The 25,264-nt window shown below is 38.6% G+C and overlaps 1 protein-coding gene and 1 non-coding gene across 3 annotated transcripts in view; both read left to right on the top strand.

The window, feature by feature from the left end:
• KCTD16 (potassium channel tetramerization domain containing 16) overlaps positions 1-25,264 on the top strand; it is a 312,930-nt gene that overhangs the window by 42,925 nt on the left and 244,741 nt on the right. The gene's annotated exons all lie outside the window — the stretch shown is intronic.
• LOC112587221 lies at positions 9,709-9,815 on the top strand. The gene has a single exon (XR_003111737.1). It is a non-coding gene; the product is annotated as a U6 spliceosomal RNA (small nuclear RNA).

The following is a 25,264-nucleotide window of genomic DNA, read 5'->3' as shown; positions in this document are numbered from 1 at the left end:
TTAGTGTTGACCATCTGGTGATGTCCATGTGTAGAGTCTTCCCTTGTGTTGTTGGAAGAGAGTGTTTACTATGACCAGTGTGTTCTCTTGGCAGAAGTCTATTAGCCTTTGCCCTGCTTCATTCTGTACTCCAAGGCCAAATTTGCCTGTTACTCCAGGTGTTTCTTGACGCTTACTTTTGCATTCCAGTCCCCTATAATGAAAAGGACATCTTTTTCAGGTGTTAGTTCTAGAAGGTCCTGTAGGTCTTCATAGAACCGTACAACTTCAGCTTCTTCAGTGTTACTCATCGGGGCTTACACTTGGATTATAGTTCTTAGCAGGTATCTTGTGTAGAAAGTAATGAGCATTTAACCACAATACAATTTTATTATAATTATCATTATTATTATTGAATAAATACAAACCATAGGAAATTATATAGTTCCCACATCTCAGAACACGCTTGCCAACTTCCCAACTAATGTGCCACTCTTGTCACATCTTTTTAATTCTACATGGATCTTAAATCTCACCAGACATTATAGTAATTTTATACAGTCAATATTTATTAATAAACCAATGGTGGTAGTGGTTTAGTTGCTAAGTCATGTCCGACTCTTTGCGAGCTCAGGAACTGTAGCCAGCCAGGGTCCTCTGTCTGTAGGATTCTCTGGGCAAGAACACTGGAATGGTTAGCCATTCCCCTCTCTAGGGGTCATCCTGACCCAGAGATCAAGCCTAGGTCTCCTGCATTGCAGACAGATTCTTTACCAACTTAGCTACCAGGGAAGCCCTGATAAACCAATATTGACACATTATCATTAACTGAAGTTCATAATTTATTCAGATTCCTTTAGTTTTTACCTAATGTCTTTTTTCTGTTCTAGGATTCCATCCAAGATACCATGTTATATATAGTTTTCTTATTTTCTGAGATTCATCTTGGCTGACGTTTTTGTAATAATTAGACTGGGGTTGTGGGCTTTGGGGAGGAAAACCACAGAGGTAAAATGCTATTTTTATCATGTCATATCACAGGTTCATACTATCTTGTTGACATCACTTTTACTGTTGACCTTAATCCTTTGAATTAGTGGTTGTCAAGTTTCTTTACTATAAGTTTAATCTCTCTCTTTCTCTTTTTTAATCTTTCTACACTATAGTCCTTGGAGAGAAGTCCTATGCCCACTCACACTTAAGGAGTGGAGTTATATTACTCCTCAAGGGAACAATATCTACTTAAATTATTTGGAATTCTTCCACATGAGGGCTTTTTCTCTTTTTTCCCGTTTATTTCTTTATTCAGTTATTTATTTATGTTGTGGATATTTACTTTTATTTTGAGTTATAATGCAACTTTGTATTAAAATGTTATTTTGTTACTCAAGTTGTTTTGACTTTGGTCCTTTGGAACTCTTTCAGTGACTCCCATATTCCTTTGATATAAGTCCATCTTTGTCAGTATTTTGTTTTTGTGGTTTTTTTTGGAGCACTTCATTATTTCTGTTACTATAAGATCCTCCAAGTTTATTCTGAATATTTCCTACCCTAGTCCTGGGATCAACCATTTCCCTGAGAAGCCCTGGTTTCTTTTATTGAATAATGGTATTAGAAATCAAAATCAGGTTGCTGGTGAACTCATTGCTTCTGAAGTGACATTGCTTCTAGTTTCTCTTATCTGACATAGCAAGGGCATAAATGTATGTTTACCAATCATGTAAATGTGTGTGTGTGTATTCAGTTTCTCAATCATGTCTGATTCTTTGTGACCCAATGGACTGTAGCCTGTCAGGCTCCTCTGTCCATGGAATTTTCCAAGCAAGAATACTGCAGTGGGTTGCCATTTCCTCTTCCAGGGGATCTTCCCAACCCAGGGATGGAACACGCATCTCCTGCTTCTCCTGCATTGCGGGCAGATTCTTTACCACTGAGCCACACCAGGGAAGCCCAGCCATGTATATATACATAGGTATATCTATCTACCTACCTACCTACTTACCTACCTGTCTATCTACCTATTATACAAGGAGATCCAACCAGTCCATTCTAAAGGAGATCAGTCCTGGGTGTTCTTTGGAAGGAATGATGCTAAAGCTGAAACTCCAGTACTTTGGCCACCTCATGCGAAAAGTTGACTCATTAGAAAAGACTCTGATGCTGGGAGGGATTGGGGGCAGGAGGAGAAAGGGACGACAGAGGATGAGATGGCTGGATGGCATCACCGACTCGATGGATGTGAGTTTGAGTGAACTCTGGGAGTTGGTGATGGACAGGGAGGCCTGGCGTGCTGCGATTCATGGGGTCGCAAAGAGTCGGACACGACTGAGTGACTGAACTGAACCTATTATACAGATAGTACAACTATCTGCATCTGTATTAAGCTATATAGGAGTTCTCACTTCCTCCCCTTGGTTTTCTGTAAACACCCCCACTCCGCAACAGGGAGAAACTTGTTCCTGCTTTTTGCTATCCATTTACCTAGTTGTTCAATCCAATGTGCATGTATAGCAATTTCAGAGTTGGTAACCTGTACCCTGTGGGGCACAACTTTACCAACCAAAAGACAGTGTTTACGTACAATTTCTTCCGCATTTAGTTTTATGGACTCCATATATTTCCAGCATTACTTAGGTCAGCAACTTTTCCCTGCATCCTCTTCAGCGAGATTATTTCATACATTTGCTATATCATCAGATTGATTTGGTTCCCACCTCTCCTTTAATGCATTTATTTTTCACATGTTTATTCTGGATGTTTTCTTTTGACCTATGTTCTAGTTTACTAACTTGCTCTTCAACTGAATTTACTGTACTATTAAAAACCTTCATTGGGTTCTTAATTTTGATTATTATAATTTTCAATTACATGATTTTCCATTGATTCTTTTTAATAGTTTCCAGTCCCCTGTCAAAATTCCTAATTATGTCTATCAATTCTTTGAACATATAGTCTGTATCTCATAACTTTATTACTTGGATCTCATGTGAGTTTATTTATATTGTCTGTTTTTTTCCTCTTGGTTTGTTATCATTTTTTTCTTATTTCTTCTTCTGCCTGGTTGATTTTTTTTTTTTTTATTAATTCCTGCTTAATTTCAGTACTGTGCTGAATACTGGGAATTTCAGAGCAAATATGCATATTAATACAATCTTTGTCCCTGAGGCACTTACAACCTCTTAAGGGAGATACAAATTAATTAAAGAATCAAACCAATCAGTGTAAAGTCATAACTGTGATAGATACTTTCACAGAGAGGACTGTGTTTCTATAGGAATGTAAAATAAGAGGATAGAAGATTTGATCTCATCATAGAGGTTAGGGAAAACATCCTCAAGAAGTGACAGTTTCTATGAGACTTAAGTATAGGAGTTGGTGAGATACATGGAGGAAATAAGAGTATTCCAGGCCAAAGGACTACCATCTGCAAAATTTCTGAGGTGATAGGGAGAATCACATGTTCAAAGACCTTAAATCCAGATGGTCTAGAAGGCAAAGGCAAGGAGGAAGTGGACCATCATATGGGGTTGAGAGACATGCAAGGTTCAGACCTTGCAGTGCTTTGTGGCAATGTTGAGGATTCTGGTCTTCATGCCAAGGACAGTGAGGGGGCCATTGAAGTGTTCAGAGAAATGATGTGATGATGAGGATGGTGTATCCCAGAGATCAAACGATGTTTGGGCAGACAGATGGCCCTCATTGGGCTTCATATCAGTTAGTTGGGATTTCCCAGGTGGCGCTAGTGGTAAAGAACTTGCCTGCCAAAGCAAGAGACGTAAAAGACACAAGTTCAGTTCCTGGGTAAGGAAGATCCCCTGGAGGAGGGCATGGACACCCATTCCTGTATTCTTGCCTGGAGAATCCCATGGACAGAGGAGACTGGTGGGTTACAGTCCATGGGGTCAGAAAGAGTTGGACACGACTGAAGCTACTTAGCATGTTAATTGGTCTTATCAAACATTCTGACCATGCAAATCCGATTAAGTTGCCCTCCTAATTAAAACTATCCAGTGGCTTCTCACTGCCTTTAGGCTAAAATCTAAATTGCTTTTACACTGATGTATAGAACAGTCTTTTGGACTCTGTGGGAGAGGGAGACGGTGGCATGATTTGGGAGAATGGCATTGAAACATGTAAAATATCATGTATGAAACGAGTCACCAGTTCAGGTTCGATGCACGATACTGGATGCTTGGGGCTGGTGCACTGGGACGACCCAGAGGGATGGAATGGGGAGGGAGGAGGGAGGAGGGTTCAGGATGGGGAACACATGTATACCTGTGGCGGATTCATTTTGATATTTGGCAAAACTAACACAATTATGTAAAGTTTAAAAATAAAATAAAATTAAAAAAAAAAATAATAAAACTGAATCTCCAAGACCCATCCTATATGTGTTGCCTGACCAACCTACCTCATGATACCCTCCTCTTCACTCATTATGTTCCTTCTGTAGGGGACTTATTTCTATCTCTTGAATTTGCCAAAATTACTTCATTTTTAGGGACTTGCAGTTGCTATTCTCTTTTTTCTGGAGTTTTCTTTCCACTTTTTCTTTTATACTAGAGACTCGGTGATTTTTCCAATTGTCAGCCATGTGTTATTGCCTCAAGAAGTTCTTTTGTAATCATTATCATTTTATTTATAATACTTCTCATCCTCTGAAAGTATTCTTGTATTTATTTACACATTCACTATTGTCATCCCAACCCCTACCCTACAAGGTATCTTATCTGATTAGTTTGTCACTATATTCCCAGCACCTAATACAACATCTGGCACATATTATGCAGTCAAGTGAGAAGAAAAGGAGGAGGTAGGGAGAAAAAAACCAAATCTCTCTTTTAATCAAATAAAAAACATTTATTACATATTATCTTCACAGTATGGCTACAGTTTTTCCCCCGTTGATTAATATATATCATGTAATAGACCTTACAAATGGTAAAGTATTTCTTGTGGGTTTTTGTACTAAGAATACAAATTCAATAAGTCAGGCCATATCTATTGTACATATGAAAATAAGGCTTGTAGGGACTAGATAACTTCCTGGAGTTTACTCTGCTTTAAATGACAGTCTGACCTGACCTTGAATCCTTGTCTCTTGACTTTGAGTCTGCTGTTCTTCCCATGCTAGTTCTCTATAATACCATAGGGACTGATATTGTCATAAGAAGGAGAATATAACCGAATGGGTCAGATAAAATTAGAAGTGGTTTTAAATTTTGCTGATTCGAGTCTTTGCCCATTTTTAGAATCACACTCAAATTTATTAATATCTTCTGGCTCTGGTATGTTTAAATAACTTTCTTTAATTTACATTCCTATTTCTTAGACTGACCACTGGCAGTGTAACTGAGGATACACCCAATCGCACTTCAAACCTACTCCTTAAAAAATTTTAAACTGATTATACAGTCTCTGGGGCTTGAATCTCTGAGAAGCCTGAATTAACAATGGGTTCCAATATGTTTACAAACTACAGTGCTTTTCACAGCATTCAGAGAAAGTGAGGGAGTTGTGAGCCATTTCCACCTGGGGATGTTTCTGGCATAGCCTTCTTTCTACTAAACTATTTACTTCTTGGAACTAAGGTTAGATTTACATCTAGGGGATAGTTCTGGCACAGCTGTACAGAAGAGGAGTGCATGGGCTCTTTCTGCAATAATCTACTGCCATGTCAGTCTAGCCATGACAAGAGTGATGCACATTTAGCAGAGGCGGTGCTTCAAAGGGCAGGGAAAGTGCACTCTTCTCAGGGATTCTGTATCACTGAAGTCACACAATTGACATTTTGCTCTGAAATTCTCTGCCTTTACTCTCTTCACTTTTTTACTTTGCCTCTAGTTTGCTTTTCTTACTTCATTGTACTTGGAACTGTGTGTGTATTGGAGGGTAGGGCAGAGATGCAAAATCTTGCTTTAGTTCTAAGAAGTATAGGTTTAGTAGGAAGATATAGGGGGCCTCCCAGGTGGCTCGGTGGTGAAGAATCTGTCTGCCAATGTAGGAGACTCAGGAGATGTGGGTTTGATCCCTGGGTCAGGAAGATCCCCTGGAGAAGGAAATGGCAACCCACTTCAGTATCCTTGCCTAAGAAATCTCATGGACAGAGAAGCCTGGCAGGCTACAGTCCATAGGGTCACAAAGAGTCAGATACAAATGAGTGACTGAACATGCATGCAGGGAGATATAGAACTTAGGTTTAAACAACTATAATGGAAATTAAAATTTGGGATAGATGTAGCCTAGAATGTATGGTTGAAAACTTGCTTCTTAGAGTTAGGCTGACTTGGAGTTCAGTTTGAGACTCTATTATTGGGTTGTCCAAAAAGTTTGTTCAGGTTTTTCTGTACCATCTTAGGAAAAAAAAAAAACACAAAACTTCTTGGCCAATGCAATACTTATAAGTTAGGTTGTTGTAGACAAAATACTTAGCCTTCCTAAGATTTGATTTTCTCATCTGGAAAATTGGGGTAACAATAACTATATGTGTCATTTCACACAATTTCATTCATGATACATTTATGTAAATGGACTAATACAGTTCTTGGCATGTAGTAACTGCTTGATAAATGTTAGCCTTTATCATTATTATATATCTGTATATAAATTTTAAATTGGTTTCAATTCCTTCTGCTCTTAGTGCATGACTGCATTTTGCATTAAGGAAATACCATTAGTACAGCTGGAAAAGGGAAAAGTACAGGGTGTGTGGGGAAGTGGCCAGTCTCAGTTTGGTCAGATTCTGTGATCTGTATAGTGAAGTCTTGAAATATAAGTGATGAATCAATGAGGGTCACTTAAGGTGAAGCTTGAAGAGTGTTGAGTGACAAATCTATATTTAAATCAACGTGTATGGATAGGTAGTGAAGGACAGCATACTGTTTAAAAGGGAGTTCTGGAGTCAAAGTACTCAGGTTCACCCCCAGCTCCACTGTTCACTACTGCATGATGTTGGGCTAATTAATATATAATTTCTATCTGCCTCAGTTTCCTCATGTTTAAAAATATTACTAATATCAAAGGCTTCTTGTAAACATGGTGAGATATTACAAGTTCATTATTAGCTGAGAGCCTGGCAAAACACTAAATAAATGGTAGCTATTATTATTATTGTTAGTGTTATTTCGACTGAACTAAGTAGTTGATTTGCAAGTAGCAGAAACAAAAGACAGCCCTTTTAGTGTTATGTTCTAACTAAAACGGGCATGGTGATAAATTTTGAGTAAGACAGCCATGGAAAGAGGCATTTTAAAACCTCTTTTCCAATCCCCAAAGTTTTGGGTTTTCTCCAATAGTTTCCTGACCATTTATGCAATTTCTATGCAGAGTAGCATGTGCATATGCAATTTACATATACCAACATGTCATTGGCAGCTTATAGTGTGTGAACTATCAATATAGTGTAGGTAGTAAATCTATTTCTGAAAGTCGTGTGTATATTAGCTATTGTAAGTTGAAAATTTTAAGGAAAAAGAAGTCTTTATTCAGAAAAATGCTGTCATTAATCTATTTTTAAAATGTAAGAGACCAGTGCCCACCCCACTTATCATCTTTCTAAATCCAAGTATCCATATGCTGATTTATTTGGGTGGGCAAAGGCTGCATAAATACTTTCTAGTAAATAGCATTATGGAGAGAGCTACCAAAAGCCAAATCAGAGTTAATCTTGATTTTTTTCTTTTCTGTTTTCAGAAAATCTGCAAGTATTGCAACCTGCTATTATTAATTTTCAGTGTGTCAGTTTTCCTTAGGTGTCAACATTGGACAGGTGGCCTAATGCTTTCCGTGAAAATTTAAGTAGATGAATAATAAATAGGAATGTTACTTCCTTAGAAAAACTAAAAGAGCCAAGAATTTTCACCTTTGATTAGTACAGGCTAGGGTGATAATTGGCACCTGCAGTCTCACAGGTGAATTTTTTTCTCAGTGGGGTTCAACCAGATCACAAAGAATCATTCTACTGAGTTTCTTGGATTTCAGTGTGATTATGAGGCTCATGTCAGAAACCTTAATGGAACATTTTGCGGGAAAAGACATGCAAATAGATCATACTACAGTAGGCAAGTTTCAGGGCAAAGGCTGAGTGTCAGAGAAGTTTCATCCATCTGGAACTGTCTCTAACTCAGTGATTACAGCATGGAGACTGCAGCTGAAGGCAGGTTCTTTTTTTTCTCATCTCCTTCTATCTTGTTTTTCTCCTCCCCTTTGCTCTTCATCTTTTCCATCCTCACTAGGAGTTGATATCTCTGCTATCAGGAACTCATTTGATCAATGACACAGGGAACTCAGTAGGTAATTTCTATGACCTGTTGTTTAAAGCCAGCCATGTCCAGAGCTATATCTAAGTCTCTTAATAGAGTAGATTTAATAGTATTGTAATTTAGATGTATCCATTTGGGAAGGGATCCCAGTTTCATCCAGGATACTGTATGCTTGAATATTCATGGTCATCTTGCTGTGTCTCGCACCAAACCCCTTTTCATTGTCGTCCTTATCCCTAAGCCAGCATATTTTCTTCTCCTACCTCGCCACTTACAATTATTACATATTTACATACTATGTGATTATATATTACAGAAAGATATCCTCTATATCACTTCTCTTCTAGTTATGGAATATTGGAAGCTGGGTATCAGTAAACATTTTTTATTATGATAATCCTCAAGTAGCTATAAAAATCTCGAGAGTAGTGTAATGCACCCATTTCAGGGACTAGGACACTTCATGTGTTTGTGTGTCCTCAGGAGCTCCAGAATTGTGACTGGCACAGAGCACGTACTGTATACAAGTTTCCTCATCAGGGTGATTGTATATTCATCAAATTTATTTCCTTTTTTAAAAATAGGGAAGAACTTTGTATAATTTCAGTACTTGGAACCCTTCTTCCCTTTTTTAGGTGTTCAAAAATGAACTTCTTGCCTCCATGTGGCTATAGAAAATAATAGAATCTTTGTGTGTGTGTGTTTTTTTTTTAAGAGGATCATGTGGTCATATTTTTGTAGTTTTTTCAAGACCTTATAGTTGATTGGAGAGAAATTTATAACAGGCTTTCTCCTATCCTAAAAAAAATTGTCCCTTATTATAAGTTGAGATGGTGGCTCTTTGAAGGTACTTAACCTTGAGAGAGTAAATGCTTTTAAAAGAGAAGAAAATATACATCTACTGGTACCAAATTAAATGCAAATGGAATCTGGAAGCTTGTTTTATACTTAGACCTTTAAAAATAGTTGTTTCATATAACAGTCCCTTTTTTAGTTTATCAGGGATTTAAAAAAGGATTGTTGTCAGATACGTTTTTACTAAATCACCATTGATCCCACCTGGGACTTTGGAAAGAAGCAGGCAGTTGATTGTGGGCATCTCTAGGGTAACAACCTGTTGTCTATGGATCTGTGTATCTAAGGCCTGAGTAGGTCTCTGGACAAAACCAATCTGGTTTGCAAATGCACATGTTAGCACTCAATACATTATCTGGAAAGTGCTTTCCTTAAGATAAAGTGGGCGTCTCAACCAGAACTCCTTCTTCCTTTTTGAATGTGTTGCTTCTTGCTCCATCTAATTTCTGACGTTGAAGGAAGAAACCAAATCAGCTTTGACTCTGGAAAAAATGTAGTTCCTGGAGCTCAGAGTGAGTTCATTTCTAGAAGCACTTCATCTTGCTTCAGACAATTGAGGGACATATAAAACTGTCAACATTTAGCAAAGAGGACAGCCTCAATCAATTAAGTGCTCTCTTTGGCAACACATACAGTAAAACTTGAACTATATAGAGAAGGTTAGCATGGCCCCTGCACAAGGATGACATGCAAATTTGTGAAGGGTTCCATATTTTGGGGGCTTCCCTGGTAGCTCAGATGGTAAAAAATCTGTCTGCAATATAGGAGACCCAGGTTTGATCCCTAGGTTGGAAAGACCCTTGAGAAGGGAATGGCTACCCACCACAGTATTCTTGGCTGGAGAATTTCATGGACAGAGAAGCCTAGCAGGCTACAGTCCATGGGGTCATAAAGAGTCAGATATAACTGAGGACTAACTCTTTCACTTTTCAAACCAATCATAGAATTTTGAGTAAATAAAAACCTTTGAGAATGTCTGACTCTCTTACAAATGATAAAGTGGAGATTTGGAGAAATTAAGTGGTTTAACTGAAGTCATACAGATAATTACTGGAAGAAATATATTTCTAGAAGTAGGTTCCTGGCTCACTTATAATCACCCAGGGAGATAATAATACTGTCGATGCCAGGCCTGTACTTCTTCCATCTTTTGCTTCCACAAATTGTACTGGGATGCTTTCAAACCTCCACTGGATAAAATGAGATTATGTTGCTATTGTCTGGGCTTGAATCCAGGCATATCACATCTAGATGCCCCCTTTCTCAAACTGTGTTCTTCACTGACCAAGAGTTACCTGTGAGGATAGGTACAGCATCATATGTACAGAAGAAAAAAGTGCAGTGGTGATTCTTTGAAAGGATACAAACATTATATTTTTCATTCTCTTCCTACTGTTTGGAATCGAAAGACAAAGAAAGTCTTTGATTACTCTAAGTGCTGTAGTCTTGATCAAAACAGTTGACTTCTATGGACCTCTTTTATCTCATTAAAAAAAAAATGATCAGGGAGATTGCAAAGTGTTGTGCTAAGAGACAGATTGTCAGATTATCTGTTGGAGGTCAGTCTCTCTGGGGTTCTGCAAACAGGATCATCTATAAGTTAGTTTTTAGGAACAGAATGTAAATTTACATCCATATGTTCATTATTACCTGTGTTGCATTAGGAAGGACAGCATCAGGGAAGACAAGCAACTGTGATCTCCAAAAAGTTCCCAAGAGACCTTTTACTAGTGATATTCTGTCTACCTGACTTCCTCTGGGGATAGACAAAAAGGAACACCTTCTTAGCAACACTGCGAAAGCAACAAGAAGTCCTAAGAGGTTTAGTGGCCAAACTGGAAAGTTTTTGGTCTAAAGGAAAATCATAGTTTACTAGAATTTTAGGACTTTAATACTACTGCCTGTGAAGAATATGAGCTATCAATGGGATTATATATATTAGGTGAAACAGAAGCTCAGATAGTGTGATCAATCTCGTCCATAAAGAACTTGAGAAAGTGTTTATTGATAACTTAAAATCTCTAAGCTATTAACAATCTTTCTGAGTGAGGAGTAGTGAAAGAATATACAAGGTCAACACTGGCAAAAATTTTGCCTTTTTAAGCAATATGTGCATCATGTGAAATGCTGGGCTTGATGAAGCCCAAGCTGGAATCAAGATGGCCAGGAGAAATATCAATAACCTCAGATATGTAGATGACACCACCCTTTTGGCAGAAAGTGAAAAAGAACTAAAGAGCCTCTTGATGAAAGTGAAAGAGGAGAGTGAAAAAGGTGCCTTAAAACTCAACATTCAGAAAACTAAGATCATGGCATCCGATCCCATCACTTCATGGCAAATAGATGGGGAAACAATGTAAACAGTGAGACTTTATTTTGGGGTCTCCAAAATCACTGTAGATGGTGACTGCAGCCATGAAATTAAAAGATGCTTGCTCCTTGGAAGAAGCAAGCAATATGTAGACCATAATCACTAAGAATTTTTTTATATTATTTCATTCTACTTTATATTTCATATATATATATATATATATATATCTCTACATTCCTCCCAAATATTTTTTAGCGGGCAGAGGTTACTTATCCCAATGTCCCCCAAAGCACGATATTGAAATACTGAATTCAAGGAATTGTTTTTATTCTAAAACACGCCTGCCACCACCACAGTAGAGTAGCCTCGGTTTCAGATAATTGTAGAAGAAAGTTTTTATAAATGTTCACGAATCATAAAGCTAATCATTTTTAATCTGCAAACTAGGACCAGTTCAACTGAAGGCTTCCATGGTTAGTGAATCACTAAGACAAAATATTTGTTTCAAGTTTGCAAATCCTAAAATTGTTTCAAGCAACCATTTCCCTTTTCTTCATCTCTTCGAGTAATTAACAGAAGTTTAGGCATAGCTTCTTGTTAGACTCTTGGAGGTCAGATTATCATGGTGTAGTATTTGAGACCACCAACTTCACCTAGGATGCCCCAATATCATGTTATCAGCCCCAGAAAGCTGGAAGACCTAGATTGCTAGGAGGTATTTAGATCATCTGTAACCACAGTTTCCCTTGGACTCTGTGTACATCTCTCGTAATTCATTGAGCTATACTCCAGTGTTTCAATTTCACCAACATTTATGCTATTTGAGACTATTTATTTTTTTATGTATCAAACATAGGATATTTGCTGTGTGTCAGAAGACTCAATCTTATTTCCTAGATATAATAAAATATGTTAAATCAAGACACAGTGGCCAATGACACGGGAAGAACAGCTGTATGAATACAGTGTTCTAAGTATTTATACTTGCTAAGTCACTTCAGTCGTGTCCGACTCTGTACTACCCCATAGATGGCAGCCCACCAGGCTCCCCCGTGCCTGGGATTCTCCAGGCAAGAATACTGGAGTGGGTTGCCGTTTCCTTCTCCAATGCATGAAAGTGAAAGTGAAGTCACTCAGTCGAGTCTGACCCTCAGCGACCCCATGGACTGCAGCCTACCAGGCTCCTCCATCTGTTGGATTTTCTAGGCAAGAGTACTGGAGCGGGGTGCCATTGCCTTCTCTGTATTTATACTTAGATCTTTATAAAGTACCTACATACTGTAGTTCCTGCCCTCAAAAAAAAAAAAACTTATAAATGAATAGATAGGTGTTGCCATGGTTTGATCATAGGTATTTATCATGTTATTCAAGTGTCTGATATATTTTTAAATGACTAACTTGAATAACATGATAAATACCTATGATCAAACCATGACAACATTTAAATGTACCATAAAAGTGCATTTTATGGCAGAAAGTGAAGAAAAACTAAAGAGCCTCTTGATGAAAGTGAAAGAGGAGAGTGAAAAAGTTGGCTTAAAGCTCAACATTCAGAAAACTAAGATCATGGCATCCGGTTCCATCACTTCATGGCAAATAGATGGGGAAACAGTGGAAACAGTGGCTGACTTTATTTTTGGGGGCTCCAAAATCACTGTAGATGGTGACTGCAGCCATGAAATTAAACGACACTCCTCGGAAGGAAAGTTATGACAAAGCTAGACAGCCTATTAAAAGCAGAGACATTACTTTGCCAACAAAGGTCTGTCTAGTCAAAGCTATGGTTTTTCCAGTGGTCATGTATGGATGTGAGAGTTGGACTGTTAAGAAACTGAGCACTGAAGAATTGACGCTTTTGAACTATGGTGTTGGAGAAGACTCTTGAGAGTCCCTTGGGCTGTAAAGAGATCCCACCAGTCCATCCTAAAGGAGCTCAGTCCTGGGTGTTCCTTGGAAGGACTGATGCCAAAGCTGAAACTCCAGTACTTTGGCCACCTCATGCAAAGAGCTGACTCATTGGAAAAGACCCTGATGCTGGGAAAGATTAAAGGCGGGAGGAGAAAGGGATGACAGAGGATGAGATGGCTGGATGGCATCACTGACTCAATGGACATGAGTTTGAGTAAACTCTGGGAGTTGGTGATGGACAGGGATGCCTGGCGTGCTGCAGTTCATGGGGTCTCAAAGAGTCAGACATGACTGAGCGACTGAACTGAACTGAACTGAAAAGTGCATTTGTGAACAGAGGCTAACAGCCCTTGTGCTCAAGAACCTTTCATTCAGCTGGGAGCTTACAATATCTAGTGTGTTTAAAAGTATAACCAATGTATGCTGTGATTGAAATATTAGATAACACAAGAGATAATGCATAATTGTATACAGTTGCCATACTATTAAAATAGATCTTAAGTGCATTTGCACAAGTTCATAGGGGAAATAAATCACAATTATTAAAAGTCCTTGTGTCCTTCAGTCACTGACATATACTTTTCTTTTAGCTGTGCCATGCTGCGTGCAGGATCTTAGTTCCCCAACCAGGCATTGAACCCATGACCCTGAAGTAGAAACATGGACACTTATCCACTATATTGCCAGGGAAGTCCCCTGACACAATTAAGTCTCCTTTAATTCAAAGTGAGGGAAATAAGGAAACTACTCCTGTTTCTTGGATACTTATTATTTCCCAACTTTCTACTACTATACTATACTTTTTTACACTTGGTCTCATTTCCTCTGTACAGCTCTATGAATTCAATGCTATTTTACCCATTTTAGAGATGAAGGAGTAGAAGCAAGATTAGTCATTTACCTATAGAGAGAGATGACTCTAAGAAAGCAGGGAAGCTGGACTCAAATCCAAGGCTGTCTCAAAGTTCCACTCTTTACCACCCCACACTTCTAACTGAAGACTTTTGGTGAGCTGTAGCAGGAGAAGGCAATGGCACCCCACTCCAGTACTCTGGCCTGGAAAATCCCATGGACAGAGGAGCCTGGTAGGCTGTAGTCCATGGGGTCACTAGGAGTTGGACTCGACTGAGCGACTTCACTTACACTTTTCACTTTCATGCATTGGAGAAGGAAGTGGCAACCCACTCCAGTATTCTTGCCTGGAGAATCCCAGGGACGGGGGAGCCTGGTGGTCTGCTGTCTATGGGGTTGCACAGAGTCAGACATGACAGAAGTGACTTAGCAGCAGCAGCAGCAGCAGGTTCTATGTATATCTTTTTGAGAACCGTCAATGGGTTAGTAGGCTAGACATGAACACAGATGCTGCCTGATCAATCTCAAATTGAGATGATCTTCTAAACAAATGGTATGTCATTTCCTTTCTTATAGTCATTGCAGAATTTTGATGCTGTTTCTAAATGTAGGGGATTCTGAAACAATTTACAGAACCAATAGCTGGAGGCAAAAATTCACCCATTTGCAGGCTGCTCTATATACTCTAAACCTGGCTGTTGGCATTGTGCTCAGTTAAGTAACTGAAAAATGGGTGTTTTAATGTCTTTGAATTCATCCTTTAAAGATTGCCTTCTTTTACAGAGAGAGAAAATATGTTTTCTTAGCATGTATGTTATAACATGCTTTGTACTCAGTGGCTGCTCTTTGATGTTGTCTGAGTAGATGATGGTGATGACACCCTGAGTTCCTTTCTTTCAGGTCAAGATGATCAGGCTCTTTGCCAACCAAACAGGACAAATAGGTGTCCTACCAAAAGCTAGAGAAAAACCTGCAGTCATTACTTATTTTGAAATAACATTCACTTATAATATCTTACTCTTTGGGCTTTCCTGGTGGCTCAGTGGTAAAGAATCTGCCTGTCAATGCAGGAGACATACATTTGATCCCTGGCTCAGGAAATTCCCCTGGAGAAGGAAATGACAACCCACTCTGGTATTCTTGCGTAGGATATCCCAAGGACAGAGAAACCTGGTGGGCTACAGTCCATGGGGTCACAAAGAGTTGGACATGACTGAGCAACTAAACAAGATCTTATTGTTTGTTTAGGATGCCTTGACCACAGGAATTTAGTGGTTCAACCATTTTCTGTCATGTCAACATGTTCTATACTCTCTTGTCAAGGTGATGAATCTTAAGGTGGAGCAGGAGTTTACAATTCAGTCCCTGGGGACTTTGCACTCCATCTTTCCAGTCCATATAAAGTGATTGGCATCTATTCAGATAAATAGTTCAAAGGCTAAGTAAACTTTGGTACACAAGGGGAAATATCAGCGCCTAGTGGCCAGGGAGTAGATTTGGCTCCATTCCATATACATAGTTCATGTATCAGGAGATAAGAAATCCTGACTACTAAGGTTGGATGGGGGCAACCCCTGTGGCTCCATGTACAATATTCACACAACTGGAATCATAGATATGGTCCAGGATGCACCAGTGATCAGCTGGAGTGTGGTCTTGGATAGCATGCAGGGTTTGACCTGGAAAAATCTCATCTGTGCATTGCCTCTGAGCATTTAGAAGGTAAGTTTTTTTAAAAAATCTCAGAGATATGACATATAGAGAAGGAACATCATTATCTGTAGCCTTATGAGGGAACAGTTTCCCCAGGACAAGTACCTGGATCCATTAAAAGGGGCAAGGAACTCAGTCCTCTTCCAGGGAGGGCAAGGTATAGAAGGCAGATAAGTCCTTCCTATTCCTGAGAGCAAGTAATACAATTGCTTATTGCCCACCTCCCACCCAAAGAAAACAAAGCTGTGAGATCAAAAAAAAAAAAAGTAAGAAAGCTATATATTTTCATGGGCTCAACACAAGTATGTATTTGGTGTGGCATGTTGAAAAAGTGGTTGCCCTATTTTTTTTTTTTTTTTAAGGCTTAGCTTTTGCCTTGACAGTTTCACAATTAAAGCCTTGTCTTTGAGTCTGTATTTACCTTGCTGAAAGAGATCATTATCCTCAGAAAATGTTCTATCTTATTAGTATTATTTCTTAAGTAACTATTAATACCATTTTTATGAACAGATAAAATTAACTCAGAGACTGACAACTTTCTTTGAAATTCTCTTTTCTATTTCCTAAGCGTACTCTCATCTCTGACTGTACCTTGTAAACATCTGTCAGGAATTGATGAAGTGACCTCATTTAGGTCCCAATCAGCTCAGCCACAAAGACTGTCACACTTAAGACCTGATATCACTGATGTAGGGTAAAAATGAACAAACTAAAAAAGCATTATAAAGGTTAAACCTCCCAGGCAAATCAGCCCCCACCCAAAGATTCTCTTTACGCAAAGCTGGGATTTTAGGAGAGAAATGTTGAAGGAAAATAATTATTAGAATAATAACTTATACGTGTGGTTAAAACACTTGATGTCTTGAAAGCAGGGGGTTTTCTTAGAAGAAGATTAACTTGAAAAATGAATGTGCCAGAGGCTCCCTTTAAGTGTCCTCAAGCCTGCTTTCTCCCTCTCTGCTTCTGAGAAAGGGTCAAATTTGACCCAACATATTACCTTATTCTTTGTACCTCTTTGCAGAAATTCTTTCATCCAGAGGTTTCAAAGTGTTTTACAAATGTAAATTAACAAGCCTCATCACTTCTCTCCATAGAGATGGTTCATTTTAAGTAACACAGAGACTTACCTAAATGACTTAGTCAAGGTCACCTGAGAAGTCCTTCGTGTAATCTGAAAATGGATATTTAAAGAGTAAAAAAATACCTCCCAGCCTCGCTGCAGATACAGACGAATTGCATCCTTGGCAAGTACCATTGAAGGGATGAATAACCTTCTTCTTTAATCTTTACAGGGAGGCTTCTTCTAGTCGGCCTTTTCTCAGCCTCACAAAGAACCCACATACCTGGAAACGCAGACTTTAGCTCTCTTCTTTCCTAGCTCACTCAAAGTTGAGTGAGGACAGAACATGATGATTTTTTACAATCTTAATGAATTATTTTGATTCAGTAATTGACCATGTTTTCTTTCATGCCCCCAAACTTGTATTAATCCAGACAACAAATATTTATTAGTTATTGTTTTGCCACTCACTGTGCCAGACCCAAGAACACACTACAGTCATGCTCCTCCCTTCATGAGAAAGATAGTAAACAGGAAACAGATACACCGAGTCAGTCCTGTAGATCAGGGAAGACTTCTGTAAGTGAGTGACATGTGACCTGAGGCCTGGAGCATGAGAATGAGTTAGATTTTCAAAGTACAGGAGGAAGAGCGCTCCAGGCAGAGGGAACAGCCAAAGTAAAGCCCAGAGCTCAAGTGGGAAAAAATTTGGCATCTGGAAAGATGGCCAAAGCTTAGTGAGCTAGATTGAGATTAGCAGGAAATGTGGTTGTAGAGGAAGGGCAGAGCTTGTGGGTCCTGGGGAGCAGTGTGGATTTTATTCTGAGAACCATGATCAAACCATGAAAGGTTTTAAGCATGGTGTTAACATGATCTGATTCATGTTTTAGAACTAGTGAATTTTGGAGAATATCCTTCCTCAGCAAACATTTTTATCTGTCTTTACATAAGATTCACCAGGCAGGGCAGGTTTTCTCATGTCTTACACCCACTGAAAGAATATGAGTAAGAAATTGTATGTGTTCTTCTTTAATCCTTACCACACCAGTTCCCTAAATACTCAGGAATTCAACGTAAAACATTGTTTTATAAAGCAAAGACCTACCTCCTACTGTGGAGCTGATTCATCCAGTTTTTTCATCCCTGATTAGCTAGTCTTCTTGCCCTTTACACGGAGGAAACTGCAGTGTTCCTTTGATTTATCTGTCATCCTTCCCTGTGACCCCTAACAGTACATGGCACAGACCTCATCACTTTGTGTTGACATTAAGTGGTCCTTTGCCCAGATTTTCTGTTTGTGAGCTCTCTGAGGGCTGTGAACTATCTTACTCACATTTATATCCTCAGTTGTTATCACAGAGGAAGGTCCAGAGTAGGTGCTCAAAAAATGATGAGCAGATGAATAAGCAACCATGGATTGTCACAAATCAGGACACATTGGAGTATAAAAGGCAATGTGATTGATGATTATGCTGGGGCAACAGTGGACTGGACACCCACTGAACTGGAATGTGTGGTCATCTTGATAATCATTGTAATGAATTATGAGAAAAATTGTAAATTCTCTGATTCTGGAGGTCTTTTAGAAGGTACTATTCATTTGCCCAAGCTGGTTTAGACCAATGGTTCTCAAAGCATGGGAGACATAATAGTGCAGGAAATGCCTATAGGTGGCAAGGGAATCAAGATTAATAATATTGATTCACACTGTCATAATTCCATTTTCAAATCAAATTAATTTCAATTTCATGGGTTTTGTTAAAATTCATGTATGACCTTTAGCATATATATATATACACTGCTGCTAAGTCACTTCAGTTGTGTCTGACTCTGTGCGACCCCATAGACGGCAGCCCACTAGGCTCCCCCGTCCCTGGGATTCTCCAGGCAAGAACACTGGAGTGGGTTGCCGTTTCCTTCTCCAATGCATGAAAGTGAAAAGTGAAAGTGAAGTCGCTCAGTTGTGTCCGACTCTTAGCGACCCCATGGACTGCAGCCTACCAGGCTCCTCCATCCATGGGATTTTCCAGGCAAGAGTACTGGAGTGGGGTGCCATTGCCTTCCCTGGTAGCTCAGGTGGTAAAGCGTCTGCCTACAATGCAGGAGACCCAGTTCGATCCCTGGGTCGGAAAGATCCCCTGGAGAAGGAAATGGCAACCCACTGCAGTATTCTTGCCTGGAGAATTCTATGGACTGAGGAGCCTGGTGGGCTACAGTCCATGGAGTCACAAAGAGTTGGACACGACTGAGCAACTTCACTCACTCACTCACTCATATATATATGTGTGTGTGTGTGTGTGTGTGTGTGTGTGTATAATTAAATCTTATATATTTTATACTTCAAAAGATTTGTTAAAAAAGAAGTTTTATATCCCAATCCTACCTGGTGAATGATCATAATTTGCCATGAAGGAAGGCATAGAAATAAATATAACTAACATAATATTAAATTCCAGCCAAATATTTTCTATTCAAAGGGTCTGATCCTGAGATTTGTTCACTTTTCATTAAAAAAACAAAAACAAAAAGGAAGATCAGCAGAGGTTTGAAGGAACCAAAGCTAAGCTAACGCTTAATGGAGAATTTCTCTTTTAAATAATTAGAAATGGTAAAGTTATAAATTCTATTACTATTTGTTATGTAGACATTCTAAAGTAAAATTGAAAGGTCATACATATATACATAAATGAAATCAATTTAAAAATTAATAAATATTAATATAAATATTAATTAATAAACATTAATATATATTAATAAATATGTACATATACTATTTATTTTTATACTCTTCTTCTCATTATAAGAATTGTGCATGCTTATTGTTGGAATATGATCCTGTAAAATACTTATAGCATAAAGCTGAAAATTAAAAACAGATGATCGCCATTTAAGAACAAATGCATTTAATACATGAGTTTTTTTTCTTTTATAAATATGGTGATTTTGACTCTCAAAATGTTCATACATGTGTAACTCTAAATTTACATAAGACAAAAGGGTTATGGTTTCATTTATTAAAAACAATTAACAATAGAATGACTTTAAATATGACACCTTTCCTTTTAATTTTGCTCAGGAATTCTCTAGCAGTCCAGGAGTTAGGCACTTTCACTGCTGTGAACCTGGGTTCAATTGCTGTGGCCCGAGAACCAAGATCCCACAAGCCATGCTGCTACTGCTGCTAAGTCGCTTCAGTCATGTCCGACTCTGTGCAACCCCATAGACGGCAGCCCACCAGGCTCCCCCATCCCTGGGATTCTCCAGACAAGAACCCTGGAGTGGGTTGCCATTTCGTTCTCCATGAGGCATGGCCAAAAAAAGAGTTTAATTTGCTCAAAATTTATATACATTTAATATTGAGGACCATACTTATGAAGTAACTTAAGACACATTTTTACTAAATACAATTTCATAGTATTTTGGTCAGTTACAATGAGATGAATGAAGTTTCCTTTTGGAAATCGTGTATTTAAAACCCCACTTTTCTTACTTGCCAGAGATGTACAATTTCTGGCTCTTTACAGACTTACCTTCCTACTGTGGAGGAATAAAAGCATAGCAGATTGAATTGTGCTCTAATTTTCAGTGAGAGGATACAGCTTTAAATCTATTGCCATAGCAAACCAAGAGGTGTAGGGAGATAATAATCTACTTGTAAGAATGATATAGGTGTGGGAAATGTCTATTTATATTTTTTTCCAAAGCAGAATATCAGCACTGTGCAATGTTATTACCTTAACCGCAGGCAGGCTACATGGTTTAAAAAAACAGCAACAACAGCAAGTAGAACAATAACCATCCACACCAATGTGATAACCTGCTGTTCCACTGATAACAGCTACTGTTCCCCTCCCTCCCTAAAGAGTTCTCTATTCAGACAGAGAATGGCTCTGCCACCATTTGATTTCAATGTTATGGTGTGAAATTGGGATTACATGATCTTGTTATAGCACTTGGTCAGGAAATAATGCAATTAAGAAGATAACCCTTGGTATTGGAACAACTCCTGTCCATTCCCACCAGCTCCACTCAACTTTAGTATAAATACTAATACATTTTAAGGACTATAGTCTCCATGAAGACTAGGAATCCATGAAGTTGTCTTCCTGTGCTGAAAACACTTGTTGGTTCCTAGAAGGCTCTTGTTGGTTCCTAGAAGGCTCTTCAACAGTGTTGAATGAGCTATCATCATAATAGCTACTGCTGCTGCTGCTGCTAAATCGCTTCAGTCGTGTCCGACTCAGTGCGACCGCGCAGACGGCAGCCCACTAGGCTCCCCTGTCCCTGGGATTCTCCAGGCAAGAACACTGGAGTGGGTTGCCATTTCCTTCTCCAATGCATAAAAGTGAAAAGTGAAAGTGAAGTTGCTCAGTCACGTCCGACTCTTTGTGACTCCATGGACTGAAGCTTCCCTGTCTTTCAGTATCTCCCAGAGTTTGCTCAAACTCTTGTCCATTGAGGCAGTGATGCTAGCCAACTATTTCATCCTCTGTTGCCTCCTTCTCTTCCTTCCCTCATTCTTTCCCAACATCAGGTTCTTTTCCATCAGGTAGCCAAGATGTATCAGGTGCTGCGATTTATTGTAATAATTCCAATTCTCACAAAGACTCTAAATTGTAGTTGTTATTATCTGTATCGTCACACTGAAGAAACAAGTTCAGGAGTGTTAAGTTCATACAGGGATGGGAGTAGAAATTAAAGTTATCATAGATTTGTCTGATGCCAATATTTCAAGTGCTTCTCTGACAGAATGGAGAAGAGCTATATGGCCTCAAGAAGGGCTTCATATATGAAAAAGAAAACTCCAGTGGTACAGATTCAGATTTTTTTGTATGGCCTGATAATAGTGACATAAAAAATCCATGTATTAATATGTTTCTGAGACTGTGAAACAGATTTTTTTTAATGAGTTGTCTCTAAAGGGTTGGGAGGAACTTTGGCGACTGATAGACATTATTAACACATTTAGGCTCTATTTAGAAAACAACTATATATGTATATGCGTCCATTGTCTTAATCTTCTTTTTCCCACTGTCTAATGACGCTTCAGGCTTCTCTGGTGGCTCAGCTGGTAAAGAATCTGCCTGCCAATGCAGGAGACTTTGGTTCAGTCCCTAGGTCAGGAAGATCCCGTGGACAAGGAAATGGCAACTCATTCCAATATTATTGCCTGGAAATTTTCATGGACAGAAGAGCCTGGTGGGTTACAGTTCATGGGGTCACAAAAGAGTTGGACATGACTTAGCAACTAAACAACAATGGCAATCTCTCTTCAGCAGTCTCGCAGACTGGGCGAGGTGGCAGAGGGGACACGGGCTCGGAGGGACACCCTGACTGGATGCCTTTTTCCTATCTTTTGCTTTTCTTTGGTGGCTGGGCTGCCTTTTGAGGCAAATGGGCAGCCATAGCCAAAGAATATCTGCTGAAGGGGACAGAGGGTGGCACCAAAACAGGCCTGCAGGAGATGAGGACATCAAAAAGATTTGTTCACCAGAGTTTGCAGTTTCCTGCAGCTTTATAAATAATTCACTTGGGTAATGTTTTATCAAAAACTGTACAATCGCCTCAAAACCCTGAGACTCTAATGGGCTTAAAAAAATCTTAATAAAAGAACATCAAGGCTTTGACCTGACACCCTTCCCCATCTCAGTATTTTTTTTTTTTTTCCTCTTGGGGAAAAAAATCTGTAACACAAAAATGAATTTATTATAATTGCCCACCTAGTGTGTAAAATTTCAGCTTCAGTGTCATGCTTAACAGGCATTGTGCACAAAGCTCAAGCCCAGCTGAGCACTCAAGATTTCTAGTTGCCGTTTCTTTTAATAGCCAGCAGTTGGATGCTCTGCTCGTCTTTGGGAAGAAGTCATTGAATCAACTCTTTATTTAACCTCTTTGCTGACTTATATTCCCTGTCCTACAACAAAGATATTTTAGTCCATCTGCTCCTTATTAAGTATGAATTTCCCCCATAGCATTTTCACCCACTGATCTATGTTTCTTGGCATACATACTTTGTGTGTACTCATTGTAAAATCTGTTTTTCTGGTCACAAGGTGAGCCACGCAATAAAATAAGGATGATTCATGAAACTCCTCATCACTCCCAAGGAGAGATTCTAAGCATTTGCCAAAGATGGTGTGTTCTCAAAGAAGGAGAAGGTTGACTTAGTGGTAAAAGGCGTGAGCTCTGGTCAGATGGCCTGGTGTGAATTTAAGCTGCAGCACAAATGGGCTGTGTGACACTGAATACCTTCTTCAGGCCTTCTGTATCCCAGCTTCCTTGCTTATTAGTTGTAGGTAATTGTTCCTGCCTAAGAAGGCAGGTGGTGGTTTTAGTCACTAAGTCATATCTGATTCTTGCAACCTGAGGAGTATAGTCCTCCAGGCTCCTCTGTCCATGGGATTTCCCAGGCAAGAATACTGGAGTGGGTTGCCATTTCCTTCTCCAGGGAATCTTCCTGACAGGAATTGAACCCAGGACTCCTGCACTTCCGGCAGATTCTTTACCGACTGAGCTAAGACGGCAGAGAGGTAAGAAACTGTGGATTGTTTGTTGCAATAGAATTCTGTGGATTGGCAAATTTATAAACACATTTTATAATTTCTAGAAGTACATTCTTCTTCATATTAAGTTTTCCAATATTTCACAAGTCATGTTTAATAATATACCCAAGGTCCTTCTATAAAGGGAAGATAAAGGAGGATAAATCATGTTCAATAGTTAATATTTCAGGATTTTATCTTAAAATGATCTAGATACTCAGTGAATATCAATTATTTTATTTATCTCAATATAACTTTAAGTTTTTAAATTATCAAAAAGACTTTGGAAACTACTTAGACACACCATAAAGCATAATCATTATTGAAAAGTTTATAAACTTTTATTTATATCTGTTTAGTTCATTTGTTCTTAACAGATATGTTTAGATTAGTCATGAAAATCTCACAAGACATTAAACAGCTAATTATCATCTTAAGTTATCTTTCTTGATGACAAATTCTCTATCAGAAGTAGCATGAGATTTTTTTTACTTTCAGTAAACTTAGGTATAATAAAAGCATTATATTTAATGCTGGTAACTGTAAAGATAAGCCTGTTTTAATTAAAACAATAAATAGCCTTTTATTTACCAAAGATTATCCTAGATCATATGAACTTGGAAAAAACTTCTATATTTCTGTGGGTAAACTTGATTTATACAATGCTTATTTGTCTTTAAGCCAATTAAATAGAACTCTTTGCAAACTAATTTTGGTAATAGCATGTGAAGGTAGTAAAACATCAAACGTCTATAACATATATACTTACATATACATAAACAGATATATAGACACAAAAAAAGATATATAGACACAAACAGAGGTTATTATCACTTTCATTTTAAGATTTTAGCCATGAGATGAGTATGATAGTGCAAAGTTCACTAGTTTTTACTAGAACAGTTGAACAAGAATTTTAAGATGTTTTATGGGCCTAGTTTTCAAAATAGCCTTTCCTTTTTTTTACCCTTGATAAAAATAACCTTGGTTCCTAGAGAAGACCAGGTAGAACACTTACATCTCAAAAGACCAAGAAAGAATGTAAATTTCACCAAGAATGATTTTGTTTCATAATTCTAGATTTTTACAATTTCTACAAGCCTTCAGACATCCTGTAATGTGAAGTCAAGTGGGCCTTAGAAAGCATCACTACGAACAAAGCTAGTGGAGGTGATGGAATTCCAGTTGAGCTATTCCAAATCCTGAAAGATGATGCTGTGAAAGTGCTGCACTCCATATGCCAGCACATTTGGAAAACTCAGCAGTGGCCACAGGACTGGAAAAGGTCAGTTTTCATTCCAATCCCAAAGAAAGGCAATGCCAAAGAATGCTCAAACTATCGCACAATTGCACTCATCTCACATGCTAGTAAAGTAATGCTCAAAATTCTCCAAGCCAGGCTTCAGCAATACGTGAACCGTGAACTTCCTGATGTTCAAGCTGGTTTTAGAAAAGGCAGAGGAACCAGAGATCAAATTGCCAACATCCGCTGGATCATGGAAAAAGCAAGAGAGTTCCAGAAAAACATCTATTTCCGCTTTATTGATTATGCCAAAGCCTTTGACTGTGTGGATCACAATAAACTGTGGAAAATTCTTCAAGAGATGGGAATACCAGACCACCTGATCTGCCTCTTGAGAAATTTGTATGCAGGTCAGGAAGCAACAGTTAGAACTGGATGTGGAACAACAGACTGGTTCCAAATAGGAATAGGAGTTCATCAAGGCTGTATATTGTCACCCTGTTTATTTAACTTATATGCAGAGTACATCATGAAAAA

This window comes from Bubalus bubalis, chromosome 9, assembly GCF_019923935.1.
Source record: "Bubalus bubalis isolate 160015118507 breed Murrah chromosome 9, NDDB_SH_1, whole genome shotgun sequence".
In the NCBI taxonomy this organism is placed as follows: domain Eukaryota; kingdom Metazoa; phylum Chordata; class Mammalia; order Artiodactyla; family Bovidae; genus Bubalus; species Bubalus bubalis.
The sequence above is the reverse complement of the archived record's forward strand: the minus strand, read 5'-3'. Positions and strand labels throughout refer to the sequence as shown.